The 19,396-nt window shown below is 38.8% G+C and overlaps 1 long non-coding RNA gene across 1 annotated transcript in view; it reads right to left on the reverse strand.

Annotated features, from left to right (window-relative positions):
* The window catches only part of LOC148110055 (uncharacterized), a 504,178-nt gene that overhangs the window by 272,732 nt on the left and 212,050 nt on the right, over positions 1 to 19,396 (reverse strand). The window contains exon 2 of the long non-coding RNA XR_015724452.1: positions 5,976 to 6,037. This is a non-coding gene — a long non-coding RNA (uncharacterized LOC148110055). The remainder of the gene's footprint in view (positions 1 to 5,975; positions 6,038 to 19,396) is intronic.

Here is a 19,396-nt window from a genome sequence, read left to right on the forward strand (position 1 = left end):
GATCAATGTAAAATATCTAGATGAGTTTTATATTAATTACATGTTGAAATGATTATATTTTGGATAAAATATATTAATTCTACTTCTTTTTCCTTTTTAAAATGTGCCTATTAGAAAACTTAAGATTGCATATGTGGTTCACATTGTATTTTTGCTGGACATTGTTGGTTCAGACATTTTGCTGACCTTTTATGAACCCTGAAAAATTTAAGTTCCTCACTGCCTAGCCAAGACTAAGAACCCAAACCTAAGACTGTAGGGTAGGGCTGGAAGTAGAGGAAACAGGGAGGCAGAATTGATTGGGAAAAAAATTAGCATTGTGCCTGGAGCTATAGGTTTGTCATTTTCTGATCTTCCCCAAACATCTCCTCTCTCACTAGGTTTACTTTTTTTTTTTTTTTTATTTTAACGAAAGATACTTTGATTTATAGACGTGAGTATGTCTTCATCTCTTCCTCTTCTGTATTTCTGGAGCAGGGAAACTAGCAAATCATGGAGGACCCACAGGGACGACCAGCACAAAGTGAGCTTCCGAAACTGACATGCCGTGATGACCATGGCAGACACTGGGAGTTACCTAACAATTTCCATACCCACTTTCAACAGCGCCCGATTTTGGTCAGATATTTAACCCACTGAATTATTTACGTTTTATTATTCATTTGTCTAAGATATCTATTCACAGAAGAGAAAGTCTGAATGATTAATAAGCATATGACAAGATGCTTAATACCAGAAATAGTAAGAGATATTTGAATTAAACAAAAAATGAGATGCATTTCAAATTCATCATGTTAAAATTATTCAAAAGTCTGACAGCAGTAAATGTGAGCAAGGATGTAGAGCCATAGATAATATCATAGACTGCTGGCGGGAGCATGCATTGGTACAACACAGTAGGATAATGCAACAATATATAGTGTAGTGCACACACTGAATATACTTCAACCTAGCAATTGCTCTTCTGACTATTTATCCTGGACATACGGAGGAGGTTGTTCCTACAGCAGTATTTGCAATAGTCTAATCAATATAAAATGTGGTACATTATATAATGCAACTTGATACAGCGATTAAAATAATGAACTGGAGTCTCATGTATTAATATTTATAAATCACCTCAATATAGTAGTGATTGAAGAGAACAGTCGGAGATTGACACTTACATGCAATACCCTTTATGTAAAGTCTGAAGATATACAAGATAATGTATTATTTACTGATACATGTCTAGTATGTATCTAACAATATGTGATAAAACAAATTCAGAATAATTCTTAGTTCTAGAGAGAGAGGGATCAGGGAAAAATACACAGAACCCTCAATTTATATGTAGTTTTACTTCCTTTAAGGTGGGGGACAAATGTGATAAAATGGGCTGAATAGAGACAAGCTAGTCTTAACCTCTGCTTTGCTAAATCAAAAGTATTCACCAATTTCTCAGTCATGCATTCATGCATTCGTTTATTCATATAACAAATCAATCAGGTTTGAGTACCTACTCTGTGCTAAGCGCTGGGGGTGTAAAGAAGAAGAGCACTGGTGAGGGACTGAGAGCAGCAGTGGGGGCATAAAGCACAGAGAGTTGGTCCTGCATGGCAGTGGGTGGGGAGGAGCTCAGAGGAAGCCCTCCTAAAGAATCAGTCCCCAGAGCTGAGCTTCAGTAATAAGAAAGAGTTAGGGAAGAAAGGGAATAGGAGCAGTGAGCTTGGGCACTTGGGGAAAAGAAATCCCAGCATGAGCAGAGACCCAGAGATAACAGCAGCACTGTTTCTGGGCAGAGACTCCATCCAGTTTGCTGTTGCTGTGACAGAAGAGATTAGACTGGAAGTGGAGGAAAGTGAGCAATGAGGTTATAGGTGGGAGAACTGGAGATGGCTTAGCGGCTGATGGGCCACACAAGGATTCTGTTCATTCAGGTCAGTGACGTGTTTCATCAGGGCGGATGCACGATCAGACCGTCCTGTCCGTGACAGGACAGAATGGACTGGAAAGGGAGGGCAAGCCAAAGCAGCCCAGCAAGCTTAGAAGTCATCAGTTTTGGATGACAACCTGAACTGGAGCGCTGGCGCTACAGGGGGATAACAGGGCATGTGGACTCAGAGAATAGTTTAGATGAATCAGTATATGGAGATGAATGGATGTTAGTGGCTGATGACAAAGTGAGAGGAGTCAGGGTGACTCCTCAGTTTCTCAAAATCAGTCTCTGTCTTTACAGAGATAGCACTTAAGGAAGCCAAATTTAATCATGTATGGAACTAATCTGGCCTCAGAATCAAGTGAGGCAACCTCTTTACCACACCCCTGCCCTTACACAAAGGCGATGCATTACAAAGGGCCATCAATATTCCTGCAATCTGTTATTTCTGCCTCAATCCTTTTTTAAAACATGAAGGTGAGGGGCACCTGGGTGGTTCAGTTGGTTAAGCGACTGCCTTTGGCTCAGGGTTATGATCCTGGAGTCCCAGGATCAAGTCCCACATCGGGCTCTCTGCTCAGCAGGGAGTCTGCTTCTCCCTCTGACCCTTCCCCCTCATGCTCTCTCTCTCTCTCAAATAAATAAATAAAATCTTAAAAAAAAAAAAACATGAAGGTGAATGCAAAACCATACATGCATGCTAAGCCTTCCTTACTACAGACCGGTGATGGGCTTTATGGAATTTTCTGAATATATCTGATATCGTGGAAGGGGAAAGAAACTCAAGACATGGGGTGAGTGAAGACCATTAAATATAAGTGGTAGAAAAAAAGTTTGGCTCAAAGTGTCCTTAGCAAACTCTATTTGAGAGTCTTTCCCCAGTTCTCTTTGGGAAAACGACAGAGAGACAAATGATTTTAGAAGGGACATAATAAAATCTTCATAGTAAGATATTATATAAATAAGATATATGCATTTCCAACATGCATGTTTGTTTGCTTGATTGGTTCCTTACAAAAAAAGGAAGGGGGAAATATTAAACTTGGAAAATATTTAAATGCAATATCCAAATCAAATGTGAACACTTGGCAACTGCTTTCCTTTGGAGATTTTTCAGTTTATTTATCTAAGGTTTGAATGTAAGGTTTCATCAGTCGCTGAGTTGTGACTTGTTAAAGGTTTTTACCTTTAGAATCTGTGCTCCATAAAACCCTCCAACCACTCTCTACCAGAGACATAATATCATACAGAGCAGCCTTGTGTTGATTTTTTTCCAACCATCATACACTTTGGGCCAAGAACCACACACTAGGAAAAGCAAACCTCCCCAGTGCATCACCAGACTATTATTTTTTAATGTTCCACATTATATGAAAGAGAAAAATGTCTTCATTGTGACTGAATGCATATAGGAACAGAATACGAAGCCTTCTGAACGGACAAACATCAAGTGAATTCTAGCAGGACTAGGAGGAGCCTTAAAGAAGAGACTGAAGCCAGCCCCTCAACGCTCCCTAGCCGTTGATTTCTTTTTCCCATTCCTTCACAGTAAGAGCAATGACTGTGGCCTCTTCTGGCTTGAGGATTGAAATTGGAACTGTTTTGTCTACAATGGAGGGACCTGTGGAAATGTGGACCCATCTGTTAGAGAGAATGCTCTTTAAAATGCGAAGGTTTTATAAGCTAAAATGATAGAGCAGACCCTAATCGAAATCGACTGATGAATCTCCACGAGTGGGAAGAGCAAGAAGTGCTTGAGTAGTCAGTGTTTACAGCTGCTCCCCTATGAACTATCAGTTTGCACATCTGGGATAAAACGTGGACCAAACCATGCACAGTACGTGTCTACAGCGTTCAAATCACCCACGGCACTTTTCGCTGCCCAGCATATTTTGCCACCCAATAAAATTAGGCACTTGGAAATTCCATATTTGCTTTGCCACCTCTCAGTTTACCTACTCTGGTTTGTGATAAGCCACTAAAATAACGGGGATAGTGATGACATGTTTGGAGAACTGACGTTTTCTCTCCTGTCTCTGGGTACACTATTTCTCATGAGCCTCCGTGTTTCAATGTCTTTGTGTTTCTCAAATCCATTACAATTAAGCTGCATCTCACCACAGCACCTGAGCCAACACTAGCATTGGGTTTGCTTCTCCCCACTTCTGTCTGGGAACAGAGACTCTCGACTGGCACACTGCTGATCTGGGCTTCCTGTAGATGGCATCGTCTAAGTGCCTGGACAGAGGCCCCCGGACACGGGGTGAGAAATCTCTGCACAGAGAAAGCAGTGGGTGGAGAACTGAGACTAGCCCAGAGTCTCGTATTTCTTAGCAAACAAACACACAAGAAATAGGAAGTTACAAATTCCTCTCCATCCTCCTTATCTGTGCTACTTCATCTGCAGAAAAACATCTTAGTTCCATACTTAAACGGTTAGACATAGGTGTGAGAAAAGGTAGAAGCAAGATGAATATTATATTTATAAGGAAAATAAGTCTTTGCTTCGTCCTGCAACTGGGAGACCCTGAGCAACCATCTCAGGCTTAGACAATAGAGTGATTAGCTCAGGGGTCACTGCATACGGTCACGGTACAACATGTCACCAACTTGTCAAGTGCCCCCGACTTTTCCTGGGCATCTATCTATACAACCCTCGGGGCTCCACGTCAGCATGCTGCAGGGTCAGAATTCATACTTACACACTGTCACTGGAGCAGGCCAGAAATAGGTGTTCTGCACCTGCCTCTTTCTCGTTGGTGCCTCCTTGGCAAATGTCATTCATTTTCTCATCTCTCAGGTCCCTGCTGCCTAACCAAGTGGACAAGCTGATCAGCCCCTTAGTTCAGAGCTGACAATAGCTTAATATGCTAGTCTTGTTCAGATACTGGTACTGGAAAACCTGTCTTCATTACCTTTCTCAAAGAAAGGAACCCGTGATGGAGGTTTAGGGCCTATGGAGGGAGGGGGCAGAACATCAGCATAAGACTGGTTCTGATAGTATATCTAGAGTGTCCTAAACTAGCAGAATTAACAGAGCTCAGAGTTCATTTGAAGCAAGAGCTAGAATGGGGGAACAGACCATTAAAGAGTCACCTTCATGGAGTGACCTCTCTTCCTTACAGTTTGTGTCATCCAGCTATTCCACTCATCTTGTGTCATCTACACAGTTCCCAGTTTCACATCCCCACCATGGAACAGACTGTCCCCAGGTCATTCTCTTCTTCACTCCAAGTCCTGCTGTCATCCTGGACAGCTTCCACAATCATATGTTAGGTGGGGAGCACCTCCATCAACCCACCACGGAGCTTCTCACTTCCTCAAACCCAACAATCTTTACCTCCACTTCACCCCAGCTTCCCACTCTCACAAACACCTCCCAGGCTCCCTAATCACTCAGGATTCCTCCATCCAGAAATGCATGAGCACAGCTGAGGCCCCAGCAATCTCATCTTCCTGATTCCCATATAACTGCTCTTCTTTCTGAGGCCTTCAAAGCCTCCCCCTCCCCCTTCTCCTTGACCACAACCCTCCTGACAGCTTTGTCTCCTTCTCTACTCTCAGAGACCTCCTAACATCACTTCAACCAGAATCCTCGGAGTCCTTCTACCACTCTGTCCTCCACTTTGGCTCAATCTTATTATTGACCTTTTTGTTTCTATACACAGAATGCTAAGTATTATTATATGAATACACAAACACACACTCACAAACACACACATGTGCAGATTGAGTCCATGAGAAATATGTCATCCGAATTAACTTGAGACCAGCAGCCTGAAGTCCAGCCCCTGGCCATCATCTCTCTGCTATCTGTGTTCTTTGTTCTCTTCTCAGCTTTCTCAAAACCAGGACTTCGCCCTTACCTTCATTTTGTCCTTCCCTCTTCACTGTTTTCTTCCCCGGAGCCAGTAAGCAGACTCTCCACTACATTACAGATTTTTGAAATACTCTCCCTACTCCATGTCAGCTTCTAGTTATTTCCCTCCTCTCTCTCCTGACTTTTATAAAAAGGCAAGCTCCTCAGAAGAACAGTCTAATAGACCAACTTACTCACCAGCCAGTCACTCTTCACGCCGCTGCCATCTGGCTTGTCCACATGACACCACAGAAAGAGCTCTGAAAAAAAGAAATAAAACTTTCAAATTTCACCTTGCAGCATTTGATAACATCAGCCTTTCCTTCTTCTTAGACTCTCTTGTCCACTAATGTCTCTGGGCTCCTTCTCCCAGTGTTTTTTACCAGTTCCTCTTTTGTTGTCCAATGCTTAAATAATGCTGTTTCTAAGGAAATAGCAAGGATCCAAATCCATCACTTCTTAGTTGTGTGACTTTGAAAGGATTTCCTAAACCACCCCAAGCTTTGATTTGCTCAGCTGTAAAATGAGAATAATAATAGCACCTACCTCCAAGGATTACTGTGAAGGTTAAGTGAATTCACACATGGAATGTGCTTACAATCGTTTCTGGCAAATAGCAAATGCTCAGTAAACATTAGCTGTGGTGGTGGTGGTGGCTGTTGTTATTGTGATGATGTGCTTGGCATTCTTCCCACCCCATAGCTCATATAGGAAGGTCTCACTTCCACTGCTCCTACAAATATTTCTATTTGATGATTCCTCTCAAGCTCATTATGTTAAACACTAAACTTGTTTCATTTCCTCCTAAAAATTTACTCCTCCTCCATTAGTAGGAATCTCAATAAATCACACCATTATCATTTATTCATTCTTTTAACAAATATTTATTATGTGTCTGCTTCATACCAGGCACTGTTCTCTTTCCTGGGTATAGTGATGAAGGTAAAGCCCCTGCCCTCAGAGGTAATAAATGAGTGAACACACACATGTTCTCTCAGAGAGTAATGAGGTCTATGAAGAAAATACAGCAAGGGACAGAAAGTGACTTGGCAAAGGTAGAAGACATTTTTTTAGAAAGGATGGCCAAGAGTGTCCTCCTGGAAGAAATGACATTTGATTGGAGAGGTGCCCAATCCAGGACACCAATGGGTAAGTAAGTTCTGACAATCTCGTCTTCTTAACTGTCAGGTCAGCTCTCCACTTTCTTTCTTTCTTGCTGCTGTCTCAGGCCCCCATTTCTCATGTCAGTTATTTCCAGAACTCCAAGATTCTAGAATGTCAGGGTTTGCACAATGAAACCATGATTCTTTCCTTAGGTGATATATATTAGCATGTTCAAAGTGCGTTTCATGGAAAATTCCCCTGGGATCTGTAGTCAGATAACTTTGAGAAACATTGGGTTAAAATTATATAGATTTCTTTACAGCAGGACTCATCAGAGTATTTAATAAGCTAAGATATATTATGAATTTCTGAAGTGGAATAATAGTGGCATAATAGAAATCACTATTTCACAAATGTATTGGACCACAGAACTCTTTTTTAAGGTGCATCTCATAACACTAGTGGTCCACAGGACAAACTTCGGAAAATGCTTATCTAAATGTATATCAAGCATCTACTTTACTAAGGTAGACCAGCTTTAAGAAAAATCCATATCACTCTCCATATTAAACTCATTCTTTCCATATTAAACTCATTACTTTATCAATATTTTTGCTGAAAATGCACAACCTAGTTAATTTGATTTCTTCCTAAAGACTATAAATCCATACCCCAGAGTGCTGACAATAGCAGGTTCCCCATATCTGTCTCTTATCAAATGTGGTTTTTAAATATGCTAACTCTTTTCTAATCCAGCTCTCTCTGGTAATATCACATCATTAGAGAGTTAACAGTGCTGTCTATTCTTTTTTTTTTTTTAAGAGTTTATTTATTTATTTGAGAGAGAGAGAGGGAGAGAGCACAAGCAGGGGAGCAGCAGAGGGAGAGGGAGAAGCAGGCTCTCCACTGAATAGGGAGCCCCAAAGTGGGCCTTGATCCCAGGACCTTGGGATCGTGACCTGAGCTGAAGGCAGATGCTTAACTGACTGAGCCACCCAGGCACCAGAGTGCTGTCTATTCTTAATAGACACACTTCTCAGACACAATTTATGAAACATTTCATTCAAATCCTCAGAATTTAAATAGATACGGATAACAGCTAACATCTATTGGATATTTTGTTTATTACTTTATCAAATGATCACACCGCCCCTATGAAATAGACAGTATTATTGCTCCCATTTTATAGAGCAGCAAACAGAGAGAAGTAACACACCTGTAGGAAGTGACGGAGCTGGGGTATGAATCTGGCTCCAGACACTGTGCCTTGCCCACTGCATTGTACTATCGTGTGAAGGAAAAGCTAATGAGATTTGTAGGAATACATCTAAATGCAGACAGCTATTGGCACAGTCTCTGTTTCCTGAATCTCTGCCACACAGGTGTTGATCGGAGCCAATGAGCAGTCTCTGATATACTGGTACCAAGAGTTTTCTCATCCCCCAGGAAAGAGCTGAGCAAAGCCTGTTAACATAATGTTGGGAGGCCTAGTTCAACTGCATGTTCTCATCCAACACTCTCAACTGCCTCGTCCCATGTTTAGAGTTTGGCCGGACTTAGTGCACACTGAGCCAAACTTTCTTCTTTTTAATGGCTAAACCTGTGTTTATTTGAAAGCAGACTTAATCCATGTATTTCTGATTACCCATCAGAACTCATCAAAATGAGGTCCTGAAAAAAGCCCGTTTGATGTTCAAAAAACAATCTGAAGGCATTGCTCTTGTGAACAGGAAGCTGCACTTTGCCAAAAGTGAACTGCCCTAAATTCTGAAAGACCAGATTGGTCTGATGTTTTATGAGATATTTAAACCTCTTCACTGTAGACTTGGCCCAACCTTCATCGCTCTTTTTTCTTACCCACAATCCCTGCTTTTAGTTATTTAGCATGTGATGGTGATTTCTGTCATCAGAGATGAGAACACTGCTAAAAATATACTGTGTCACTAGTAGCAATAAAAACATGTTATTTCCTTCATATGCCAATCCATGGTTCCCACTTTCGTGGTAGATAATTGTTCTTTGAAGTCCCTTTTACTTCTCTTGCTTAATATTATTTTTTCATCCTGGTTAAAACTATCAACTAGTTAATCAACAAATATGAATATAATAAAGTATTAGACTTGTAGGATATTTTTTAAAGTAAAGAAAAATCCACTAACTTCAAATGAGGTTTCAACTCACATACACATACACATTACATATGTATATTTACTTCGGGACCTCAGTGGTGTTTTTTTTTTTATATTAAAAAAATTAACAACATGATCTCACTCTTTGGATCCAACTTCAAAATTCTCTGTTCAGTCAAAAATTTTAGAAGATATTACTACAAAGTGATGAGACATAAGCCACATCTAAAAATTGCTCTCAAATAAAACATTTCAAAAATCTTCTACAGATAAAATGTACAGAATGGATTCAGCACATTTACATGATTGGTTTGGGGATAAGAAGTTTTGTAAATCTCTTATAAGGCTTATAGCATCCACATACATGACATACATTGTGTAAATTTCTGTTTATTCTTTCTTCATTAAGAAATTCACATCAAATGCTCTTGAGTACAGTATTGCATTTGTTCCCTTAGTCAGTAGGACCTGTTTGGTGGTTTAATTTAATTTAAGGAACATGAGAGTAGAGAGAAGATAGTGCAGGTGTATTCATTTTCTTCCTTCACAGAATAAATGTTTCTTTTAGTTCAGTCATCTGTTCCATGGCGTGGGAAGGAACTTAATTCTCTCACATCTGGATATCTTTATCCTGATGAAAACTGCAATTAACTTTCTAACCCAAACTCCCACTTTCACAAAGACCCAGTGTGCCTATGCACTTCCTGGTGGTGCCCACTGCTTTGCAGTCCCTGGCGAAGGAGGGGACCCGAGCTCAGAGGGGAAGGAAAGGAACCCACCCAGTGGATTCAGTGACACCCTAAATGCTCTGGTGCCTCACGTATCCCCGAGTCCTGAGGACACGGATCTCGTGTGGCAAGGATGATAAGAATCAGGCAGGACTTTTCTTGTCCAGGCCTCCTTACTCATCAGGGAAACACGGCTCCCAAGCCTTACGGAACTCGTATGGGAGCGTAAGGTGAAGTCAGGGAGGGGAGCAGGGCTTGCAAGTGCCCAGATGGAAGCACCTGGGGGATGGGAATGGAAAGGACAAGCAGTGCCAATCCAAATGTCTGCAATCAAAACAAAAAGCCCCTCCCTGTTGAGCTGTGGTCTCCACTGATACATAGCAGGGCTCTGACTGAGACAAAAAAACAAGGCACACATGCAACCCTCTTCAGGCCCTTTTAGTCAAACAATAGGCAGAAAACTACCCAACAAAGTCATTAGTTGTTGTTGTTGTTTTAACGTAGTTTTTTTTTTTTTCAGTTATGAAAGCAGCATGCTTGTTATAGAAAAGCCTGTACATACAGCAAGATGTAAGGAATGAATTAAAAATAACTCCTAATCCCTCCAAAAGGCAGAGACAAACCTTGTAATGTTTTGGAATATTTTTCTCCACCATTTCTTCTCCGTGCATTTATTTCACCAAATTGGGATTACGGTCTATATAGAGTTTGGGAATCTGCTTTTTCACTTACTGTAATATGAGCGTTTCCCCCAGATCATTAAATGGTCTTCAAAACACGATTTGGGATGGCAGCATAGTCATTTTCTCTAATGGACCAATGCTGAAATGTTTTTGGCTAGACAAGATCATTGGCCTTTTCTAATAGGCACAAATAGTTCTTAGATTTTGTTTTATGTATTACACTTCCCATTTTCCATTAGGATTTTTCATGGGGCGGGGTGTTAGTCCAAGGACTGATTCAGCTGGTTCCTGAAGGACTAAGAGAAGCAGATGTGTAGGCTTTTGGAGATTATAGATCTGGGCTCACCATATGTGGAGTCCACACACAAGTCATTGTCTCTGAAAGTAAGAAGTAGTAAATGCTGTACCTCACCATTTCTCCTTTCCTAACATGTTTCTGAATTTCTGCTTTCTTTTCAGGTTATTAGGGAATAATGGCATGTAATGACAAAGAGAAGCAATAAATAAAAGAGCAATCAGAGAATTTACAAGAACTGAATGTACGCTGCTATGTAGAGATGATGACAGACTTCGATTACACGGATGAATAAATATGCACCACGTAAAGATTAAACAGAATTTCTGTATCAGAAATATAAAAGAGACCAGAGAAAGAATGTAAGATAAGACATCATAGGGGAGATGAAGAGAAGAGAAAAAAATCATAAGGATCATACTGGCCAAATTAAACTCCAAGTATGTACTCATGGATGGGAAAACTACATATTAAAAAAGAAATGCGGGGCATAATTAGCACAGCATTGATACAGAAGTTACCTTTTGGGAGGTAGGAGCTTGTAATAAAGGAGAGTCCCACAAAGAGCTTTTAATGCTGGCAAATGTTGGATTTCCTGACTGAGAGGCTTCCTTGGTATGGTGATTAATCTGTAAAGAAGCTTATGTTTATGCACCTTTCTTTATGATAAATTTATGAGACAAAAATCTAACCAATTTCCAGAGATACTTGGAAGAGTATGGAATTTGTTTGTGTTTGGGCTGGAGGAGAATAATTGTTTAACAGGGGAGTATACAGAAGAGGAACAGCCTTTTGTTTAAAAGGGAAAAAATGGACAAAGAATTCACATGTGGGAATTGAGATTGGGACAGACAGAAAGATGCTCCGAATTTACAATCAGTTACTTAGATAACAAAGTTGTACAAAATTCTTAAGGTTGAGTAAATTAAACTCCTGGCAAAGGTCTTTAAGAATAATACAAGATGTGTATACCGCATGATGGCTGTAATTAATAAAATTGTATTATATACCTGAAATTTGCTAAGAGAATATCAATCTCAAGTGTTCTCACCACACACACACACACACACACACACACACACACACACAAGGGAACTATGTGATGTGAAGGATGTGTTAATTAACCTGATCATGGTAAATATTTCACAGTGCATACATATATCAAATCACCATGTTGTACATTTTAAATGTACAAACTTTTGTCAATTCTATCTCAATAAAGCTGGGAAAAGAAAGAGGCATTTAAGACATGAGAAAGGGGAAGGACAATGAGCTAAAACTACTGATTATATGTGTGTGCACATGTGTGTGCATGTGTGTGCATGTGTGTATAAATATATTTAAAGTCAGCATGTACTACTATTGCTCAATCAAATCATTAATCATAATCATTAATCATTAGCAGAAGCCTGGGAAGGAGAAAATCTGGGTTGTAGTTCTACCAAGTTGCCATGTAATATTTTGCCAGTAATTTGATTTAAAAAATGAAAGGGTGGTATGATATAGTCGTTAAGCTTTTGCGGTTGGAGACATATTTCGGAGATCAAATTCTACTTTTGCACTCATGGGTTTGTGTGACTCTGGGCCAGATTCTTAACCTGCCTGTGCCTCAATCTGCTTGCTATGAAGTGGGGATGATAGTCCCTACCTCAAGGATTGTCATGAGGATTAAATTAAATAATCTGTGTTATTTGCTCAGCACAGTACCCATAAATGTTGGCTGTTATTATTATACTTATTACTCATAAGTTTTATGAGTCTTAGTTCTGAAGGAAAAACAATGGACTCAACAACGACTAGGGCCCCCTCCTATTAAAAAATGACAGGATTCCATCCCTATGGCTGTGGCTTTGATGTGTTAAACTTCCTTAGAATGTCAGAGAGCCAAAAGTGATCAGTGAAATTGTGCCCCTGTGCAAGGAGTTCAGGAAATATGAGGTGAAAATGACTCCCATTATTCTGAGTCCACAATGACATATCCACCAAGAAGAACCAGAGATGGTAAGCGAGTTGACATCCTTCTCCTGCTGACACCTCCAACAATGCTAACAAACTGACTCAACTCATCTTTCAAAAAATCCTGAGATAATTGAATGCTTGATGTTCCCTTTCCACAAAAGGTCTGCCAAGTAATTCTTTACAAATGTATCATACAAGAAAGAGAAAGTATATATTTTTTAATCTGTTTTAGTTTGATGAAAAGTGCCATTTGAGTACTGACTTTGCTTACATTTGCTGATGACTCACCTAATCCCATTGTATTGAGATGTCCCAGACCCTTCCAGCCACTGACTTCCCACAATACCCTGTAGTCATTGCCATGATGCTCTTTAAGGGTGGGTCAAAAACTAAATTGGAGATAATTTCCTGTTCCCTACTCTCTGAAAATGCTGTTGAATATTTTTGTGACAGTTACGAGTATCTTATATCCTAAATCATCCAAAGCTAGACTATATTCAAACAGCTTGTCATCTACCTTTTAGGACAGAACAGGAAGGAAAATGTTTATATCTTTTACTTAGTTACCTTGAAGTCACCCACCTCCAACCCATCCCCTCCAGCCCACAACACTCAAAAAGCCTCCTACCATGTCCTTATGTCTGCAGTTCTTTATAGCCCAAATTAGATCTGTGAGGAGCATTAACTGATTTTGGGCTTATTCCCAATACACCACGTGTAATACAGAACTGTTTTTTAAAAAAATTATCATGTATATCTGATTTTTTTGAAGGTCGAAAAAGTGAATGTGTCACATTTTATGAATACTGTTTATAGTCTTTTGTTACCATCATAACAAGTGAGAAAGAAAAGAAATAGTGGTGAAGATATTCCACAAAATATAATAAAGCCCATTTTCAGGAGTATTTAGTGTCTTCTTATTTTTCTAGAGTATATTACAAAGTTTTCTTAAATAAGACTGAGAATTTTTAAGTGGTAAAAAATAATTTTTTAAATGAAGATCATTTCTACTAGATTACTATTCTTCCAGGTAACTTTAAATTGAACCTTGATCATTATCCAAAACCAAAAATACGGTAATTTCATAAACGGAAATGCTCATGAAATACAATATATTCTATGAAAACAACAGCTTCGGTGAAAACATTTGTAGAAGCTAATCCAGGGAGGCACAACTGATATTTTGTAGGTGTTGGATAGAGATTTTGAAGGTTGCTGGGCAAATCCCGTAAAAATTCAAAAGATTCATAGTGAAACCTAACGGGGTGAAACAGAATAATCCTGACAAAGGACAAGTGTCGGGGAAGGACAATGAGAGCCCTGATATAAAACCCCCATGAGAAAAGGCTAACCATGCACCAAGTAGGAAGGTCAAAGTAGGATGGAAATCCCACGTTTGTGAACTACTGGCTCCTAGAACATGTTCCAATACCCAGAAGGGAGCCAGCTTGTTCCCTGACAATGTGGTTGTGCACCTGAGAAAGAGCTACGTCACCGTCCAAGGCCAGTATCATCTCCTCGAACCACTGGCACTGAGGAAAGAATTCACACATCCTCGATGGCCATCACTGGAACAGAAAGTTCAGCCCTGGGATTGATACTTAGGACTTAACAGGAGGCAGTGGTGCTTTTCAGTGTTGAAAGTGATCTTAAGTTCACTTTATGGTGACAGAGGGTAGCTACGCTCATGGTAAGCATCGCATAATGCACAGACTTGTCAAATCACTATGTTGTACATCTGAAACAAATGTACCATTGTATACCAACTATATTTCAATTAAAAAAATTGGTCTTAATGGACAATTCCATGACTACCTGGGTTTCTGGGTCTGACCTGAGAGCTTCCGCTTTAGCAGCTCCTTCTGAAGCAACTATCATTAGAGAAAACTGTGAAGTTCTTCAACCTCATAGATTCACTGACTTAACTGAAGTTGGAACCCGCACCAAGGCAAGGATGTCTTTGTAAGACATGAGTTAGTACCCTGATGGATTTTTGGAGATTCCAGGGCAAGGTTTGACAGGAGACTTCTGCAAGACCTGTCTACATCCCCAACTGCGAAAAGGGACCACCATGTTACATAACACTAAAAGAGTACTTAAAGGGGCACTTGGGTGGCTCAGTCAGTTAAGCTTCTGCCTTCCGCTCAGGTCATGATCTCAGGGTCCTGGGATTGAGCCCCGTATCGGGGCTCCCTGCTTAGCGGGAAGTCTACTTCTCCCTCTTCCTCTGCTCCTCCCCCCTGCTCATTCTCTCTCTCTCAAATAAATAAAATCTTTTAAATAATAATAATAAAAAAAGAATAAAGTAAAAATTATTTGTAAATTTACAAGGTTTTTGGCATCACACATCATATTAATTGACAGTTTTGCTGAAACTAGTTTTTTTTTTAACTTCCTGCTCTCAAGTCAACATAAACAGTATTCAGATTCTCAGTCCAAATACAAATACCTGTTCTTATTGAAGTGAAAATTTAATCATAAACTTCTTCTGATTTAAACACTGATTAACCAACAAGACTATATAAACATTTTAAGTTTATTTTATGCTGCAGGATAAATACATTTGAAGTGCAAAACAATTTTTGGCTAAAAATCAGTTTATTAAATCTGTATTAAATATGGTTTTTCTATAACATTGCACCAAAAATAATAACGTGAAAGGCAACTTTAACTGAACTTTAATCAATCACTGTTAGAGTTCATTACTATGTTCTGCTGCCACTAAAATCCCTCTATGCCATTCATTGTACACCATTTTGTATTCGACTCGTTATAAAAATAAATACGGTTAGATGTTAGAATTTCATTTTATTCCAACATTGCACTTGAGTCTTTGAGTGGGTTTTCTAATTTCAAAATTCCAATTATGTTTTCTCCAAAACGAAGATTATTTTCCTCTTTAACTCATGAATTCATTTCACTTAAGGTTAACCTTGACTTTTGGTTTAAAATAAAATACTCCTTCACGTATTTTTAAAAAGCCAGAAACTGTCCTTCTAGTATTGTCCAACATACATACATTTACATCAAATCCCAGGTAGCGATGATTCATGAGTTGGTAAAGTTCTATAGAATGACAGCTAGACAGGATGAGTTTGTGTAGTGCATTTAAAGATGCAAAACGGGGAAGAAGGGCTTATTCAGTTCCAGTCCATCAAGTTCATAATAAGCAATTAAATATCTGTAATTAAATCTCCATTTACTCAGCAGACCAGAACAGCATGTTCAAATCCAGTCTTCAGGGTAAGTAATAAGCTTTATAAAACTACATTCATTAATTCTGATCATAAAGAATGAAACAAAAACAATAAAAACTAAATGTGTGTTTAAGAGATCTGGTGGCATTTAAGGTCTAGACAGGCTTAACTGGACTTCAAAATTAATACGCACCTGCAGAAATAAAATAAACAACACTAAAAATTAATATGCATTTATTTCAGTACTGGGTAAGGGTAGCAATTAATATGGGCAAGAAAGGAGTTTAAGAATGAAACACCTGTGGGTATTAAAAATAGTAACATGCCCCTTTAAAATGATTTCTGTTGCTATGAACAATATTTAAGACATGTGGAAGAGGGAGATTTATAATATCATAAAAGTGTGATTGCTGGACTCTAATAACATTCTGGGGTCTCAATAATACCCTTCTTCAATATATGACAAATAGGATTATACAGTTTTACATCAAAAATAATAAATATGAAATAAAAGTAGTTTCTAATTGGAGTAAAAGTACTGCAGATAAATGATTATAAGAGTTACTGAATCAGGGTTTATCGTGCACTTTATGTTTTCAGAGATGTGAATTAGCAACACAGGGTCCAGAAAGAAATGAAAACATGACTCCTGCTTTTCAGAAGCTTACATCTGGAGACCCAAGACATACTCAAAAGAAAAAGCACGATCACCAAGATGAGCACACACATCCATTCATAAGACACTTTCCTCACATTATTTCACCAGACCCATGATAATTTGACGATACAAGAAAACAGAAGGGTCATTATTGTTATGTGAGGGCTTTCAAGTTTGAAAAACTCCAGTTCTGTCATAAAATAATAATATAACTAAAGAATCAAACACTTCGTAGGTTCAAGTACTGATACAAGCAGCCGCCAACGATATCTTAATTATACCTCACAACAATCCTAGAAGATAGAAGTATAATTATATGCCCAATTTAGAAATTGGGAAAATAAAAGTTATTAAACAATTTTCCTGAGGACACACAGTCAATAAGTGACAGCCAGGATAGAGTATTTGAACCTCCACCTGACTGACTCAGAACCCATGGTCTTAACCAGTACATTAGCCCACCCTCTTCCATTTACCTAGCTCTTTGAATTTGACTGGTTACTTGACCTCTCTGAGCCTCAGGTTCCCCATGGATAGCATACAGCTAGTAACATCATTCTCTACTGTGTGGATTAAATGGCATGACTTTTGATAAATTCTTGTCCCCAGTAAGTACTCCATTAAAGGTGGGATTCTTTATCTCACCTTTCCCTTAGGGTATTTGCCCAAGATCACACAATTAGTGAATGGCCTATCTAGGACCCACACCTGTGTCCTCTGTCTCCCTGCTCTCAGACTACCTTAAATCTCCTTCCAAAATGGCCAGCACTGTGTTCTGCCCACAGTAGGCATTTTATTCTATCTGTGTTACTGCAGTTCCATTACTTCTATATTCAAAGTCCATGTTACATAATAGATAAGAGCGAGCAGCTGGTGTTCCTCAACTTTCCCTTGGCTCCCATCCGAAATGTTGGTTTCTCTCTAAGCTTCAGAACAATCAATGGCCATTCCACTTTCTTCATTGTTTTGCGGGGAAAGGGTGAAATGTGCTAATTAAAATAAAACAAAGTGTTCTCCAAACAAAGGAAGTCATGGAGCTTAGTTATATGTACACAGATTTAAAAACCATACTACAAATATATCATTAAAACCATAAGGCAACCAGCTGACAAAGTAGTATCACTAAAGGAGCAATAAACTTCAATTGACTTTACTTATTCATTGTGGTTCCCTCTTCTTTGGGTATTACTTACTGTTTTAGCACTTTTTATTATTTGAAACAAATTATTTAAGAAAGTATAATTTAATTGTTAAGCTTGTATGAGAGCACAAAGATAGTCTAAGACAAGCACCAGCAAGTAGTAATTTACTGAACGGTCTCATGGGCTAACAGACATTAAGATGCAGTGAGTGATGTTTTGAAATGCATGAGTTGTGTCTTGATGTCTGAAGACCAGATAATTCAGAATCTTAATAATTACTTGTAAGAATAATCACTTGTAATCACAATAATCACTTGCAATAATGTTAATAACAATAATATTGCAGGATGCCAATTCTTCCAGCTCCAACGGTAATAGAAAGCCATCCTCCTTTGCTGAGGAACAATAGAAATCAGAGGTGAGAACTCACAGTAGATCTTTGAATTATTTATGAGCTCATACATGTCACTTGCATCTGTATGTTAAAAAAACCCACGAAAGTATAATAGCTCATTAGTGATGCAAATTACAAAAAGACGGACTTTATTCTGGTTTGGTGATGATTTTCGTAATTCAGCTTTCTTACCAACAGTGAAGTGTCTGTTTTCTATTCTTTACTATTACTAGGATTCATATTGCTTGGCCAGGTCAACATATTGGGCACCTTTATTTCATTCACCTCTGATTTATCCATTTTTATCAGCTCCTAATGCACCCAAGCAACATTGATTAAATCGCTGTTGTAATTTCTCTGAGATGCATTTAGAGTGAAGGTACATCATTTGTACACTTAAAATATGTAGATTTAATAATGAATGCGCAAATGAGGGAGAATGATTTTTTAAAACCTACTGCAAAAATACATGAGAGAGAAGAGAATGAAGCAAATGTGTCTAAAATGTTAACAGCGGGGAGTTCTTTGTACTATTCTTGCAATTTTTCATTAAGTCTGAAATTATGACAAAATTAAAAGTTAAAAGAAAAAATTATATTGGAAGTCAATTTGTCATTCCACTTAGCGAGCTTAAGCCACAGAATGAAAGAAAGTGGTACATGAAACTCTGAGCTAGCCTCAGTTGACATGACCCTCAAAATATAAGCATCGTGCCATGTGGAGTGTGGTTCTAGTGTTTTACTATATGCATTTCTTGTGTAAAACAATATTTAAAAAATTTTTATTTTATGTTACATACTGTACATTTATGCATACACATTGTTTTAAACAGGGCTGTAGAACTCTGTACGCTATATTTTAAGGGTGATTTAAGATTTTCAAGAGTGATTTTGACTGTGTGTGATTTTAGCCTTATGTGCTAACTTTAGGTCTTGTCCCAAAGTCAGCTGTGACTCTATTGAACTCTCGTAAGTACAGAAAGAAGTCACATCAATTAATAAGTTAAGATCTTGTCTTGATGGCTGCTCTATAATCATAAAATCAAGAGAATGAGAATTTCGTTCAGCAATCCTTTCCCCTTTCTGTGCTCTTTGCCCCCTTTTAGCAACTCAGCTATCGATGGGAGGCTAAACCCTTAGAGTGCCCTGCGGGCCCTGGTCACAGAATGAAAGCATCTAATGAACAAAATGTGCTATGCATGTCCCAGGAGTGTTTTATTTGGGGAAGAAAATGCTGTCTGGGAAAAGTAACAAACAAAAGGGAATCTGACAAATCCAAGTCCTTTAGTGGGGAAGAAGTCTTCAGGCACGGGGCAGTTCCCCTGGCTCTG

Source organism: Ursus americanus, chromosome 5 (assembly GCF_024610735.1).
Source record: "Ursus americanus isolate L20-20 chromosome 5, mUrsAme1.1.p, whole genome shotgun sequence".
Classification (NCBI taxonomy): Eukaryota; Metazoa; Chordata; class Mammalia; order Carnivora; family Ursidae; genus Ursus; species Ursus americanus.